Source organism: Diceros bicornis, assembly GCF_020826845.1.
Source record: "Diceros bicornis minor isolate mBicDic1 chromosome 20 unlocalized genomic scaffold, mDicBic1.mat.cur SUPER_20_unloc_1, whole genome shotgun sequence".
In the NCBI taxonomy this organism is placed as follows: domain Eukaryota; kingdom Metazoa; phylum Chordata; class Mammalia; order Perissodactyla; family Rhinocerotidae; genus Diceros; species Diceros bicornis.
The window spans coordinates 748961-766394 of record NW_026690883.1 but is presented as its reverse complement, the minus strand read 5'-3'; the positions used below and the strand labels follow the sequence as shown (position 1 = coordinate 766394).

General features: G+C 40.0%; 1 long non-coding RNA gene across 1 annotated transcript in view; it reads right to left on the bottom strand.

Annotated features, from left to right (window-relative positions):
- Positions 1-439: 439 nt before the first annotated feature.
- Positions 440-17434, bottom strand: part of LOC131401825 (uncharacterized) — a 254153-nt gene continuing 237158 nt past the window's right edge. Inside the window, exon 3 of the long non-coding RNA XR_009218018.1 lies at positions 440-604. This is a non-coding gene — a long non-coding RNA (uncharacterized LOC131401825). The remainder of the gene's footprint in view (positions 605-17434) is intronic.

The following is a 17434-nucleotide window of genomic DNA, read 5'->3' as shown; positions in this document are numbered from 1 at the left end:
CCTGCCAACAACATTGGATGAGATGAGATGAGAAGTTTATTTCCAAAGTTATTCTATTATATTTAAATTATACTATTTATGAGTCAAATGTCAAGTCATATTTTAGAGGCATAGAGAACAACTGGTTACTTCACCTACACATTTTCCAGTTTTACTATAACTTTCGTGTGCCACATTCTGTCAACTTTGTGTCAACTTTACCAACTTTAGTGCTTCACTGTTCTTTTTTTAAAAACTTACAATTTCATTTTCCATGTAAAGCACCTTGCTGTTTTCTTCTTAGTCACTAGATGGCAGTTCTGTATCTCTGTAAATTACCACTGCAGCAGGAAATGAGAGGTCTTAAGCCAGTTTGTTCTGTACAAATGATGGACATAGGAGGACTTCTGGTCCATCAAGGCTGCCTGTGTTATTCTGTGGCCATAACGGGGGTGTCCAGGACTGCTTAGTCAGGCATGAAGCAGAGTCAGAAAGCATCCTCTAAGTTCTTCTTCAGATGTGAGTTCAGGCACTTACCATCTCACCTGAGCACACTAGAGTTTATTGAATGTGTTCTGACTCTTCCTCTCTCTGTGTAGTTAATAAGTCTGGGAGCTCCATACCCCTAGAAAAAACACATGACACATAAAACCTTTTCTCAACTAAACGGAATTGAGGGCTATGGTGTTGCCCGAGAGTCTGATGCTTAAAGCAAACACAGCTGGTGCTCATATAGAGGGAAAGAGTGTCAGCTACTCCTGGAGGGCTTTTAGTGATGCTCCTATGGAATGAGCAAGTTTAAAATAAAACCACATGGCTTAAACCTCACAAACTGATTGTTTTATTTTCAAGTAATAGGCTCTGAAAATCTGCTATGTCTAAAAAGCTATTTCATAAAACTGAAACAGTTCTGTTTTTTATTCTCTGGTATTTGAAATACTATTAAAACTGTAAATCCTTTAACATTCTACAATATATAAATAGGCAAATATCAATTATATTCTCTAAAAATATCTGCTCCCATGTTAAAGTTTAATATATAGCAGCAGAATCGGTTACCACCCAATTTTAACTCATTTTTTGCTTTTGAAATTACATATAAAATTTGTGTTTTGAAGTATTTTCCTAAAACTCAGCATCTTTCTGATATAAATGGACTAGTTGAAAGGTAACTAGAATGAAATTTGATCTTTAAAACTCTAGCTTTGTGTAAGAATTGATAATATCAGGCAGTTGAAAGTTGGGTCTCTCCACATTATGATCTTTATTAATTGTGAATAGCCAGATCTATTACAAAGTGCTGAATAATAAAAAGAAATTAAACAATATCAGCACTCTCCTACCACACACATACAGTTTATATGCAAATAAACTCTCAAAGGTCAGAAAAATGCTTGTGATATCGGATAACTGGTAAAATACTATCTCATTCCAGTTTTAACCTCATTTGAAATTGACTTAAAACTCTTCTCTAAGGATCCTGCTCTGATCAGTGCCCCCTGGTCCCCTCAATGCCTCATTTGATTGCAAACCTATCTGAGGAATTGAATATTCTTTTCCATTTGATCTCTTTAAGGTATCTGTGATAGTGCTTTTTATACAATGACCACTTGGTACAATTTATTATTCGTTTCAGAAACATCTTGGGCCCTCCTCGTGGCTTAGCAGTTAAGTGTGCGCGTGGCGCTACTGGCAGCCTGAGTTCGGATCTCGGGCGCGCACTGACGTACCGCTTCTCTGGCCATGCTGAGGCTGCATCTCACATATAGCACCTAGAAGTATGTGCAACTATGACATACAACTATCTAGTGGGGCTGTGGGGAAAAAAAAAGGAGGAGGATTGGCAATAGATGTTAGCTCAGAGCTGGTCTTCCTCAGCAAAGAAAAAGAGGAGGATTAGCATGGATGTTAGCTCAGAGCTGATCTTCCTCACACACACAAAAAAGAAACATTTTTATTTAGGAACAAATCAAGGAAACAGATGTGAGGAATGTAGGGTCACCTAGTTGATGGTGCCTTTTTTTTTTTAAATGATTTGTTTATTGCAGTAACATTGGTTTATAACATTGTATAAATTTCAGGTGTACATCATTATACTTCTATTTCTGCATAGATTACATCATGTTCACCATAGTGGTTGCACCAGTTTGGACTCCCACCAACAGTGTATGAGACTTCCCTTCTCTCCACATCCTCTCCAACACATGTTGTTTCCTGTCTTGTTAATTATAGCCATTCTGACGGGCGTGAGGAGATATCTCGTTGTAGTTTTAATTTGCACTTCTCTGATAGTTAATGATTTTGAACATCTTTTCATGTGTCTGTTGGCCATCTGTATATCTTCTTTGGAGAAATGTCTGTTCAGCTCTTTTGCTCATTTTTTAATTGGGTTGGTAGTTTTTTTGTTGTTGAGATGCATGAGTTCTTTATATATTTTGGAGATTAAGCCCTTATCACATGTATGGTTTGCAAATATCTTCTCCCAATTGTTAGGTTGTCTTTTCATTTTGTTGATGGTTTCCTTTGTTGTGCAGAAGCTTTTTAGTTTGATGTAGTCCCATTTGTTTATTTTTTCTATTGTTTCTCTTGCCCGGTCAGACATGGTGCTTGAAAATATGTTGCTAAGACCAATGTTGAAGAGTGTACTGCCTATGTTTTCTTCTAGAAGTTTCATAGTTTCAGGTCTTACATTCAAGTCTTTAATGCATTTGGAGTTAATTTTTATGTATGGTGTACAGTAAGGGTCTACATTCATTTTTTTGCATGTGGCTATCCAGTTTTCCCAACACCATTTGTTGAACAGACTTTCTTTTCTCCATTGTATGTTCTTGATTCCTTTGTCAAAGATTAGCTGTCCATAGATGTGTAGGTTTATTTCTGGGCTTTAGATTCTATTCCATTGATCTGTGTGTCTGTTTTTGTGCCAGTACCATGCTGTTTTGGTTACTATAGCTTTGTAGTATATTTTGAAATCAAGGAGTGTGATACCTCTAGCTTTGCTCTTTTTTCTCAGGATTCCTTTAGCTATTTGGGGTCTTTTGTTGTTCCATATAAATTTTAGGATTCTTTGTTCTATTTCTGTGAAAAATGTTGTTGGAACTTTGATAAGGATTGCATTGAATCTATAGATTGCTTTAGGCAGTATGGACATCTTAACTATGCTAATTCTTCCAATCCAAGAGGACGGAATATCTTTCCATTTCTTTTTGTCTTCTTCAATTTCTTTCAGCAATGTTTTACAGTTTTCCGTGTACAGCTCTTTCACCTCTTTGGTTAAGTTTATTCCTAGGTATTCTACTCTTTTTGTTGCAATTGTAAAAGTTATTCTATTCTTTTTGTTGCATTTGTAAATGGGGTTGTATTCTTTTTTTTTTTTTTGAGGAGATCATCCCTGTGCTAACATCTGCCAATCCTCCCCCCCTTTTTTTTTTGCTGAGGAAAACTGGCCCTAGGCTAACATCCATGCCCATCTTGCTCCGCTTTATATGGGATGCTGCCACAGCATGGCTTTACAAGTGGTACGTCATTGCACACCTGGGATCTGAACTGGTGAACTCCGGGCTGCCGCAGCGGAGTGCCTGCACTTAACCACTTGCGCCACCAGGCCAGCCTTGGGGTTGTATTCTTAATTTCTCTTTCTGCTACTTCGTTGTTAGTGTATAAAAATGCAACTGATTATTGTAGGTTGATGTTGTATCTTGCAACTTTATCATATTTGTTTATTACTTCTAAAAGTTTTCTGGTGGATTCTTTAGGTTTTTCTATATATAAAATCATGTCATCTGCAAGTAGTGACAGTTCCACTTCTTCCTTTCCAATTTGGATTCTTTTTATTTCTTTTTCTTGCCTGATTGCTCTGGCTAGGACTTTCAGTACTATGTTAAATAGGAGTGGTGAGAGTGGGCATCTTTGTCTGGTTTCTGTTCTTAGAGGGATAGCTTTCAGTTTTTCACCATTGAGGATGATATTAGCTGTGGGTTTGTCATATATGGTCTTTATTATGTTGAGGTACTTTCCTTCTATACCCATTTTATTCAAAGTTTTTATCATAAATGGATGCTGTATCTTGTCAAATGCTTTCTCTGCATCAATTGAGATGATCATGTGATTTTTATTCTTCATTATATTAATTTGGTGTATCACGTTGATTGATTTGCAAATGTTAAACCATCCCTGCATACCTGGAATAAATCCCACTTGATCGTGGTGTATAATCTTTTTAACGTATTGTTGTATGCGATTTGCTAGTATTTTGTTGAGGATTTTTGCATCGATGTTCATCAGTGATATTGGCCTGTAATTTTCTTTTTTTGTGTTGTCCTCGTCTGGTTTTGGTATCAGGGTAATGTCGGCTTCGTAGAATGAGTTAGGGAGCTTCTCCCCCTTATCAAATTTTTGGAAGAGTTTGAGAAGGATAGGTATTAAGTCTTCTTTGAATGTTTGGTAGAATTCACCAGGGAAGCCACCTGGTCCTGGACTTTTATTTTTGGGGAGGTTTTTGATTACTGTTTCAATCTCCTTACTGGTGATAGGTCTATTCAAATTCTCTACTTCTTCTTGATTCAGTTTTGGAAGGTTGTATGCTTCTAGGAATTTATCCATTTCTTCCAGATTGTCGAATTGGTTGGCATATAGCTTTTCATAGTATTCTCTTATAATCTTTGGTATTTCTGAGGTGTCTGTTGTAATTTCTCCTCTTTCATTTCTGATTTTACTTATTTGTGCCTTCTCTCCTTTTTTCTTGATGAGTCTAGCTAAAGATTCGTCAATTTTGTTTATCTTTTCAAAGAACCAACTCTTGGTTTTATTGATGTTTTCTATTGATTTTTTGGGTCTCCACTTCATTTATTTCTGCTCTGATTTTTATTATTTCCTTTCTTCTACTGATTTTGGGCTGTGTTTGTTCTTCTTTTTCCAGTTCCTTTAGGTGCATTGTTATATTGTTTATTTGAGATTTTTCTTGTTTGTTGAGATAGGCCTGTATTACTATAAACATCCCTCTCAGAACTGCTTTTGCTGTATACCATAAATTCTGGTATGTTGTATTTTCATTTTCATTTGTCTCCAGGTATTTTTTTATTTCTTCTTTGATTTCTTCATTGACCCAGTCGTTGTTCAGTACCATTTTCTTTAATCTCCACGTATTTGTGGCTTTTCTGAGTTTCTTCCTATAGTTGGTTTCTAGTTTCATACCGTTGTGGTCAGAAAAGATGCTTGGTATTATTTCAATCTTCTTAAATTTATGGAGACTTGTTTGTGGCCTAATATGTGATCAATCCTGGAGAATGTTCCATGTGCATTTGAAAAGAACGTGTATTCTTCGGTTTTTGGATGGAATGCTCTGTGTATATCTACTAGGTCCATCTGTTCTAGTGTATCATTTAAGGCCAATGTTTCCTCATTGATCTTCTGTTTGGATGATCTATCTGTTGGTGTAAGTGGAGTGTTAAAATCCCCTACAATTATTGTGTTACTGTCTATTTCTCCTTTTATGTCTGTTAATAATTGCTTTATATATTTAGGTGCACCTACATTGGGTACGTAGATATTTACAAGTGTTATATCCTCTTGTTGGATTGTTCACTTGATCATTATGTAATGCCCTTCTTTGTCTCTTTTTACAGTTTTTGTTTTAAAGTCTATTTTGTCTGATATGAGTACTGCTACCCCAGCTTTCTTTTCATTGCCATTTGCATGGAGTATCTTTTTCCATCCCTTCACTTTCAGTTTGTGAGTGACTTTACGTCTGAAATGTGTCTCTTGTATGCAGCATATATATGGGTCTTGTTTTTCTATCCAGTCAGCCACCCTGTGCCTTTTAATTGGAGCATTTAGTCCATTGACGTTTAAAGTAGCTATTGAAAAGTATGTACTTACTGGTATTTTTTAACTTTTTTTCTCAGTGTTTTAGTAGTCCTTCTCTGTTCCTTTCTTCTTCTATACAGAATTGATGGTCTCTTTAGTTTGACCTCTGTCTGAAAGCTCTACTCTTTAACTCCCCTCCTCCCTCCTTTTATGTTTTTGATATCATATCTAACCTCTTTTTTCTGCATTTGTATCCATTACCCTCTTATCATGGAAATAAATAATTTTTCCTATTTGTTTTCTTCTCTTTTCCCCTTAAATCAGTCCCTTTAACTTTTCATGTAGCACTGGTTTCTTGGTGATAAACTCCTTTAATTTTTGCTTGTCTGGGAAATTTTTGATCTTGCCTTCCATTTTGAATGATAACCTTGTTGGGTAGAGTATTCTTGGCTGTAAGTTTTTTCCTTTTTAGCACTTTAAATATCATGCCATTCTCTTCTAGCCTGTAAGGTTTCTGCTGAGAATTCAGTTGATAGCCTTATGGGGTTTCCTTTGTATGTAACTTGTCTTTCTCTTGCTGCTTTTAGAATTCTCTCTTTATCTTTAATTCTGGACATTTTGATTATGATGTGTCTTGGTGTGGGCCTCTTTGGGTTTATCGTGTTTGGAGCTCTCTGTGCTTCCTGTACTTGGATGTCTGTTTTGTCCCTTAGGTTAGGGAAGTTTTCATCTATTATTTCTTGAAATAGATTCTCTGCCCCTTTTTCTCGCTCTTCTCCTTCCGAGACACCCATCACACAGACGTTAGTGTGCTTGATGGTATCGCAGAGGTCCCTTAGACTGTCTTCACTCTTATTAACTCTTTTCTCTTTTACCTGTTCAGCTTGGGTAATGTCTTCTAGTCTTTTGTCTATCTCACAGATTCATTCTTCTGTATCCTCTACTCTGCTTTTGAGTTCCTCTAGTGAATTTTTCATTTCCAGTATTGTATTCTTCATTTCTGATTGGTTCTTTTTATATCTTCCATTTCTTAGCTGGCATTCTCACTGAGTTCATCTATTCTTCTCCCCAGATCAGTGAGCATCCTTAACACTCTTTGTTTGACCTCTCTGTCGGGTACGTTGCTCATTTCCATTTCACTTAGTTCCTTTTCTGGAGTTTTGTCCTGTTCCCTTACTTGGAATGTATTCCTTTGCCTCCTCATTTTGCCTCTTTCCCTGTGTTTGTGTCTACATATTAGGTAGGTCAGCTACGTCTCCTGCTCTTGGATAGCTGACCTTATGTAAGTGATGGCTTAGGAGGCCTGCAGTGTGCTTCCCTCAGTTCTCAATTTTCCAGCGGTGACCACTATGTGGGCTACGCATGTCCTTCTGTTGTGGCTTGTTTGCTCTCCCTGTAGGCACCCAGGGAGGCTGAGTTATGCTCCTGGCCAGCTGTTGTAATGCTCAGCTGCTTGTAGTTGTTGTGGGTCCTTCAGTCTCTTTATGAGGTGTGGGGAGCCCCAGCACTGTTGGCTGCAAGTTCTAACACCACATTTGTGTTGCAGTATTTCTTTTAAGTGAGTAGGCCCCCAGCGTGGCAGGTTGTTAGGCTCAGGGCCTTACAATTGCTATAAGCCTACAACCTTTGGGTCTCTTGTCAGCTCTCTGAGGATTGCAGCTGGGTGGGGCGGGCCTCAGGCATGGGAGCACTCAATTGTTTCAGGCTTTGGAAGGTGGGGCAAACCCCCTCTGTGGGTCTTTGAGAAGCACAAGTCTTCTGCAGCTGACAAGCCTTGCCGCCCACAGGTCCACACACACCGTCAACACAGTCCTGCCCCGTGTGTGTGCCCCAACCTCCCAAAGCGGACCCAGTCTCTCCACGGTGGGAACCCCACACACTCCACCACTGCCCCACACTCTCCACCTGCTCCTTGTGCACGCCCTGCCCCAATGAAGTTGTCTCAGTTGACAGGCCTCAGAGAATATAGTCACCAATCTATGCAGGCCCACAAGTTGCCTGAGGGCTTGTTGTTGAGTGGGGCCAGTCTCTAGGGTGGGCTGCCTGCCCTGGCTGAGCTGCATTAAATTGGTGCTCTAGCGGGTGGGACAGACCCTGGGCTAGGAGACCTCAGGGAGAACTGCAATGGCGTCTATGTCAACACGCCCACACCAGGCCACAACAATATTCGCCACCAATGTCCCAGTCCCTGGAGAGGTCTCACCTCTCACCGAGATGCACACAGGGCCTATTAGGGGAATCTCTTTTCACCAAAGCACTGTACACCTTTCTTTCTGGTGATTTTTGGTTGCTTTCTGAAACGGGTGAGTTTGTGCATGGGCCCTTTAAGAACCGGTTTCTAATTTGTTTGTGAACCAGCTTTTCTGGGGGTACTCCCTAATGTTTTAGTAACAGGCATAGTCAGTTATTCTGCCACTCGTCTCGATGGTACTGGGTCCACAACATGCCCACAGCGGGGGTGCTTCCCGGCTCAGGGCCCTGCTCCTCCAGGGAGGGCTGCGTACCTTTGGGTGACTCCTGGGTGGCCATGAGGCACTGCAGCTTGTGAAGGTGGCATTTTTCCTCTCCAGAAGGGAGTTTCTTCCTCGTCTACCTCAGTTAGGATTGTCCGTTGTTGCAGGGGTTCCTCTTATCCAGTTTTCAGTTCTGTCTCAGTGGTAATTTTTCCACGAGTAGTTGCAAATTGGCTGTGTCTGCGGGAGGAGGTGAGTTCAGAGTCTGCCTGTGCCGCCTTCTTGACTTCCTCCTCCTGATGGTGCTTGAGGGCTTTCTCATGTGAGTCTTGGCATAGAAAAGTTTAAAGAGTAAAGCAGCATTAGTCAGATCAAAAGTGTTGGGTGAACATAATTCTGAAGGAATAATGATGGAGAAGTAAAAACAAGAAGCCACTTGAATTGCATTGGAAGGTATTAGAGACATCAAAGGCCTGGGAAAAACACCTTGTTTAACGTAAGTTCTTTCTAAACTCTAAGGCAAAAAGTAATATGAATTTACATGGTAATTATAAACCACTAAACAACAATTCACAAGACAAGTAAACAACTAAAATAGAAACCAGAATAAGAAAAATAGAAGTTAAAGGAGAGATGGAGAGTGATGGTTGGGGTCAGAAAACATGGCTTAGTCATCCTTGAAGTCTCCTTCAGACTCTGATCATTCTTACTGCTCAGTAAACACTTTGAGCCCATCAGCCTGGGGAGGGGCAAAGTGAGAGGTGGTTGGAGGGAAGACAATGCAAGGATGCCCTTGTGGAGGCACTGACATTGAAAATCAGTGACATTTTGCAAAGGTGTTTACCATACTATATTAAGGATTATTCTGGAAAGTTAAGGATTTTCCTGGAATTTACATTTTCATTTTATGGAAACTCCAACTAGCCCAGAGAATGATTTAGACATTTCAGCTTTAGAAATAAAGAGAGGGGCCACCCCTGTGGCACAGTGGTTAAGTGCGCACGCTCCACTGCGGCAGCCCCGGGTTGACAGGTTTGGATCCTGGTGTGCACCGACATACCATTTGTCAAACCATGCTGTGGTAGCATCCCATATAAAGTAGAGGAAGTTGGGCACAGATTTTAATCCAAGGCCAATCTTCCTCAGCAAAACGAGGAAGATTGGCATCAGAAGTTAGCTCAGGGCTGATCTTCCTCACACACAAAAAAAATAATAAAAAAAAAAATAAGTTGATGGTCCAGGAGTTTATATGAGCTGTTTTAAGGTCTTGAGACTAGAGGCTTTGAAGGGTACCGGTACATTTCCTAGGTGGAGAAAAACCTAGGGGGAATTTCCTAGGCCAAGGGACCTTAGGGGAAGCTTGGAGTAAACTGAATTGGTTGTCCTTTTAATTTGGCTTTAAAATTGGAAAGAATTATGTTTATAAGGTCTGAACAAAACTGCTTGATAAAGAAATGAGAGTCTGAACTTGTTCACCTATGAAGAAAAGAGACATGGCTCCTGCCGGTTGAAAAGGCGTTTTACAGGTGAAAGAAAATCCTCAGTAGGAGTGTCAGAGGTGAACCTCACGATGTATAGCGGTCCTATAGGGCGTTCCATTATCATTCACGTTAATTAATTATAGCTTCGTCCGGGGACTGGCACATGAGGGTTTGTCACCCGCACTCTGAACCCCCTCGGTGGTCCTAGACTGCCAGCGGGAGAAATAGAGACATGTAAGAGAGTGATTACGACATTCCTTTAGAGAATAACACTCAAAGCAGCACACTTGTGACCCACTACACAGTTCCTAGAAGTTGTTCAGACTTTATAAAAAAACAAAGAAAAAAACAGAACTAAAAATGGGAAACCATGCTTCAAAAGTCTGCTGGCTTCCAGATGGACAACCCCCCACGGGGACTTCCGCTGGTTTCACGTATAATGCATACGGAAACAATCCTTGCAAGTATTTAACTAAATGGGAAAGGTTAACTAAGGATGACAGGTCGTAAATGGCCAAAATTGGGAACGTTTGACTTCTGAAAACTACTGTATTTGCACACACAGGTTGAAAAAGCCTGCAATAAAACCAAAACAAAATAAGGGGAAGCTTATTACGATTGGCATTTAGAGGCTTCAAAGAGTAATAATGATAAAATGACTTCTTTAAAGGAGACTAACCATAAACTGACTGAGACCATTTCTGAATTAAAGAGAGAGAAGTCAGAAGCTGTCCACCCCCTTCACCTCCTCTATCTCCTCCACCGCCGCCGCTTTCAGCACCTCAGAGCTCATCTTCTCCCTCAGCACCCGTGTATCCTTTCCTTTCTGAGCTTCCGTACCCTGACCTATCCACTTTAACTCATCTTCTCTCAACACTTCCTCCCTCACCTCCTCCTCCTCCCTTACCTCCTCTTCCTCCCTCACCTCCTCCTCCTCCCACACCTCCTCCTCCTCCCTCACCTCCTCCTCCTCCTTCACCTCCTCCTCCTCCTTAACCTTCCCCTCCTCCTCCACCCCTAGAGAAAACAAGGAGTAACTCTCAGGGAGCAGATACTGAAAGTCCTAAAGTTATAGTGGCTCCCTCTAAGGAGAAACCTGTTACTGGGTGAGGTGAGCCTGCTCTTGTGTATACTTGTTGGACTAGAAGTGAATTTAAGAATTTGATGAAGGACTTCCCAGACCCTTTGCAATATCTTTTAGGGTTTGCTCAAGAATTTAATTTTATTGTTAGAACATATGCACAGGACATTCAGATTTATATCAGCTTGTGCATTTGCTGGTGTCTGAGAACAAAGCAAATGAATGGATAAAAGAGGCAGATTGGAGACCCCCTGGAGGATTTCCATAGGCATGAGCCTCATGACCTTAAAGAGTGTAGGGATATCGCTCAAAACTTACACAAAGCCATTCCAGTAGTTTTTCCCAGGAAGATAGATTGGCCTAAAGTCCATCAATGTAAGCATAGACCCGAGGAATCTATCTTTGATTATTTTGAAAGGCTTGAGAAAACCTTCAAACAGCACTCTGGGATGGCTCCTGAATGTTTTGAGGATCAATAAAATGATCCAGTTTTCAATTTAATTTCCTTCGAAGGATTAGATGAGGAATTAGCAATGTTAGTTAAGAGACATGAACTGGATTGGACTTTAATAGGCTCTTGTCACTATTACACATAAACTATCTAAAACCTTCCAGAAAAAAAAAGGCCACTAAGTTTATGAGTATACAGCTACAACAGCTTCGTGGCCCAACAAACGCCATCCTTGAGGGTATTATGCAAAGTGAAATAAGTCAGAGGGAGAAGGTCAAATACCGTATGATTTCCTTCATTAAGTAGTAGATAATAACAACAATAAACAAACACATAGGGACAGAGATTGGAGTGGTGGTTACCAGAGGGGAAGGGGGGAGGGAGGAGGGTGAAAGGGATAATTTGGTACATGTGTGTGGTGATGGGTTGTAATTAGTATTTTGGTGGTGAACATGATGTAATCTATGCAGAAATAGAAGTACAATGATGTACACCTGAAATTTTTACAATGTCATAAACCAATGTTACTGCAATAAACAAAAAATTAAAAAAAAAAATCTAACCAGAAACGAAATCACCGTTTCTGTTACTATTGCAAAAAACCTGGTCATTTCAAACAAGACTGCCATAAACTCAAATGGGATTTAGGGGGTGACAAGAATAAACAGGACTAGGGCTGCTCAGAAGATTACGAGAGGGTATTTCCCCTCCTCCTCACAAATGCCATAGGGGAAATTGAGATAACTATTGGAGGGGAAACTTTAAAGGTCCTTGTAGATGCCGGGGCTACCTTATCTGTCCTCAACCCTACCCTTATTCGTTGTCCTCTCCCTCGGAGTAAACAGATAGTTCAATTGGTAAGGGTTTCGAATTTTCCAATGCAGGTTTTTAAATCAGAACCAGTAATTTTTCAATTAAGAACCATCACAGGAAAAAATGTGTTTCTCCTGGTTAAATGTGCTCCAATTCATTTGATTGGACGAGATCTTCTAGAAGCATACAACGTCCTTTTCACAAAAGGGTGAAATGCTTCTAGATTCAGAAAATCGGGGTGCTGACCAGACTGTAATTGCTGAAATGTTGATGATTGTGAAATCAATGACTCAAATAGAAGAGAAAACTGATGACCTGTTATTACAAGTGCCTAGAGAATTATGGTCATCATCCTCTTCAGATATTGGGAAAATTAAATCAGCCACTCCTATTAAGGTGACTTCGACAACTCTAAGCCTTTATCTAATATTCGGCAATATCCACTTAGACCAGAGGCATTAAATGGGATAAGCCCTATCGTTCAGGAATTTCTTGAAAAGAGACATAATTCCTTGTACTAGTCCCTGTAATACACCTATCTTACCTGTAAAAAGGTCTAATGGGAAAGGCGGGAGATTTTTTCAAGATCCGAGACCTATAAAGAACATCGTGATTCCCCAACATCCTGTGGTTCCTAACCCACACACTTTGCTCTCGGCCATTCCAAATAACAGCTGCTATTTCTCAGTCACTGATTTGGGCAGTGCCTTCTTCAGCATTCCCGTGGAAAAGAATAGTCAATATCTTTTTGCCTTCACGTGAGAAGATCGCCAGTATACCTGGACAGTGATGCCACAGGGCTATACTGAGACGCCCACTTATTTTTCCCAGATACTCAAGGCTGACTTAGTGAATATAGAATTCCCTAATGACTCCACTTTAATTCAATATGTGGATGATTTCTCTTGCATTCAAACACTAAGTTGGATTCTCAGAAGGACACAATTTATCTGTTGCAACAGCTAGCATCTAAGGGGCATAAATTGTCCAAGGACAAATTACATTTTTTGCCTGCCTGTTGTAAAATATCTAGGACACTTGATATCTAAGGATGGACTGTTGATTGATTCTGAAATGATTAAAGGAATCCTGGTTTTTTCTCTCCCTAAGACAAAGTTAAGAGGATTCCTAGGACTAACTGGATATTGCAGGAACTGGGTACCTAACTTTTCACTTATTGCCCAGCCCTTATATACATTACTAAAGTCTGACCAGCCTGATTTAATTGTATGGACACCAGAAGGAGAGAAGGCAGCAACTACCTTAAAGTCTGTTTTGGCCCAAGTACCAGCTTTAGGAAATCCTAATTACAGCTTGCCATTTTTCCTCTTCATACATGAAGATAGAGGAAATCCCTTAGGTATCTTAAGTCAAAAACATGAAGGTCGACATCGACCTATAGGTTATTATAGTCAGCAGTTAGACTCAGTGGCAAAAGGGCTTCCGCCTTGTATGAGAGCCATTTCAGTAGCAGCGTTCTTATGCAAGACCAGTGAAGAAATGCTGATGGGGGTCTCCTTTGACTATCTATGTTCCTCACTCAGTCAAATCTCTCCTAAATTCTCATCACACTCAGCATTACTCTGTCAGCCGACTAGCCTCCTGTGAAGTTCTGTTGCTCTCTGCTCCTAATATTACCTTAGCCCTGTGTAATAATCTTATCCCTGCAACTTTACTTCTAGCATCACAAGAAGAAGATGCCCACGACTACATTTATTAACTAATTACCTACTTACTCCTAGGAATGATTTGCAAGAAACTCCCATTGATAATGCTGATCTAATTTGGTTTACAGATGGATCTTACTCAAAGGATGAACAAGGATGTTATCGAAGCTGGATATGCAGTAATGTCCTCAATAGACGTAATCGAGAGTTTTTACTTACCAGAGATAAAGTCAGCACAGCAAGCCGAGTTAATTGCTTTAACTTGAGCTTGTCAATTGGCCAGAGAACAGGTAGCAAATATCGACACTGACAGTCGTTATCCTTTCGGAGCAGCACATGACTTTGGAATGCTGTGGAAACAACGAGGGTTTTTAACCTCTTCAGATCAGCCTATAAAGAAGGGGAAACAGGTTGCAGAATTATTATGTTCTATACAGCTACCGAGACAACTAGCGATTATTAAAATGCCAGGGCATTCAAAATCTGATACTTTGGAAGCTAAAGGAAACCAGCTTGCTGATGCAGCTGCTAAACAAACAGCCTTGAAGGCTTTCCCTACCCAGGCTCGAGAATGCCTGCTGCTTCCTATTAACTCTGCTAACCCAGTAAAAGACTTCCTTCTATAGGCCCAAGTAGTGGCCATGGAAGAAGAAAAACACATATGGCAGTCAAAAGGGGGAATTTTTGACACCCCCTCACAGATGTGGTTTGGACCCAATAGGAAACCCATGGTACTTGTTGGAGCACAATTGCCCCTGCTCCAGCATATACACCAACTAACCCACTGGGCACCTGAAAAGGTGATTTTATGGGAAAAACAATACTTTTGGAAATTTTTTCCCACAGTGGCCCATAAAACTTATACTCGTTGTGTTATATGCCCAAAGTATAATCTAGGGAAACCACTTCATGGGTCACAAGGCCACTTTCCCCCTCCTAAGTGACCCTTTGAGGAATGGCAATTGAACTTGGTCTAAATGCCACCATCTCAAGGATATAAATATATCTAGGTAATAATCTGTATGTCCTCACATTGGGTTGAGGCCCTTCCTTGCAGAAGAGCAACGGCTCTAACAGTAGGTAAATTACTATTAGAGAGAATAATTCCTGCTTGGGGAATTCCTACCGAGTTACATAGTGACCGGGGAACTCATTTCACCAGACAAATAATTAAATCTATATGTAGTATTTGGCCAATAATGCAGCATTTCCACTGTGCTTACCATCCCCAATCCTCAGGATCGGTGGAAAGAACTAATAGCTCGATCAAAATTCAGTTGGCAAAGCTTTCAGAAGCATTTAACCCCTCATGGCCAAAAGCTCTTCCACTAGTGCACCTCAGTCTTAGATCTACATCCTTTGGTAAACATCGACCGTCTCCTTTCGAAATAATAACTGGACGATCTATACAATTAGAAGAAGAAATGTAGGAACCAACTTTACTTAAAGGAGATATTTTACATTATTGTCAAGGTCTCATTGAGGCTCTTAAGAGAAATGAGAAATTGGTAGCTAATTCTTTTCACAGTAAGCTCCCAGGAGACAAAGACCTTAAGGATCATGGATTACAACCTGGAGATTTTGTTTATTGGAAAAGATACCTGATAAAGGACTCTTTGCAGCCCCGTTGGAAGGGACCATATCAGGTGCTTTTAACCAATCCATGTGCTGCAAAATTAAAAGGCGTAAACTCATGAATTCACATTTCTCATTTAAAAAAGACTTCTCCACCTGAATAGACTTCAACTCCAGTCTCTGACACCCAACTTTGACAGACCAAGACGAATATCTCCAAATCAGGATGAGAAGAAGACGACATCTGTTGTAGGCAGCTGTCCTGAAACTCTGGACCAGGCCTGTATTCCTAACCTTATATCTCCTCATTTAAACCCTTGTAGTGTTTAAGCTTTATGTAATTGCTAAAATAATCAATTTCTAGATTGCCTTACCATTTTCCTACACCAATGCTTTACACTTCAACTTTATAAGATAGATTAGAACCTAATTACAAAACCATTTGTTGATTACAAAAAAAAAAATGCCATTTAAGGTTTCCCTAATGCTATGTTTGTTTTTCCAATCTACATCTGAATGGACCTCTGATGGCAATGTTTTTCTGCAATGAGCACATTCCTTTGCTACACATGAAAATCAGTCTACTTGTTGGTTATGTGGCCAACTTCCACTTTCTAAGACCCTTGGTGGGTCTTTCCCTTTCGAGGTACAGATTGGAAAGCTCTAAAGCAATTTATTGTGATACAAAGATCTAGTTCTAATGTTCACAGTTCGTCTGATATTACTAATTATGATCCTGAAACATGGTCAATAGCCCATACTATTAGTAATACAGGACACGATTATTCTTTTCTATTACTCAAACCATCCAATTATCCCAAAAAATTGCAGATAAACAAAAGAAACCAGACATTACAGTAAAAACCATGGAAGGTTTCACACAAATTTGGGATGGATATGTTTGGCTTACTCCTAGCCATGGATCTTTAAACATACCAGCACCTTTATGTTGGTTACAGAGAAATCATTCCAAACAAAATCTACCAAATTACACTCTAAAGATAGGCTGGATACCCACTGAGTCATGTCAGAATACTATTATACATAAAAAAGTGATTGGTTTGGAACAGACTGGTCTCGAAGACCAGGCGTCTATTGGATGGCTCCTAATGGAACTCACTGGTTATGTGGAACAAACCTCTGACCTTGGCTGCCACCAGGATGGCTAGGGCGCTGCACTCTGGGCTTCTCTTGCATACAGGGAAAGATTCGTCCAGAGCTAACATCTGTTGCCAATCTGCCTCTCCTTAAGGCCAGATGGGCTCATTCAGTTTTACACTTGTATGACCACCTAGTAGCTATATTTGCTCCTTCCTTGGGGCTGGAAGATGTCATATCACATATAGAGGCTCTGACAAAATTTACTCAACAAGCCCTTAACGATAGTCAGGAGAGAATAGCTTTCTTAAATACTGAAATGTCTTTAATGAGAAAAGCTGTCCTTCAAAATAGAATGGCCTTAGATATTCTTACAGCAACCCAAGGTGGTACATGTGTGGTCATTCAAACTGAATGCTGTGTGTTTATACCTGACGAGTCTTCCAATGTGTCACCTCTACTAAAGCACATGGAAAAACAGGTGAATGCCTTAAGTGATCCTACACCCAGCCTTGATTTGTTTGGTTGGCTCCCTTCTGGTATTGGTTCCCTTTTTAGATCTGGATTGCAATTCCTATTTCTATTACTTCTTGGAATTCTTGTACTAATGATTATATTCAAACTGTTGTTTTCTTTACCTAGTGTTGTAAGACTGGCATGCAAACTAGAGTAATGGTGGCTCGGTGACTTGAGATGGCAGATCAATCTTATAACCCTGGACAAATTTACTTTTCTGATAAGGACTATGCCCAAAAACTCATTTTAAACTAATCTTTTAAAAAAATGTTTAATTATTATCATTGTTACCGTACTTGTTCTATAATTGTGCACAATGTAGCATAAGGGGCTATATATATTAAAAAAAAAGCACATACACAATGTTTGTTCAACAACCTAAAATTAATCCAAAACCCATGAAATGCTTCCTCTGTTTATATATATATACCTCTTTGCTTGTCCACAATATCCGACTAATTCCACCCAACGTGAATAACTGGGCAAATAGATGAGATAAAATCCTGGCACCGAGG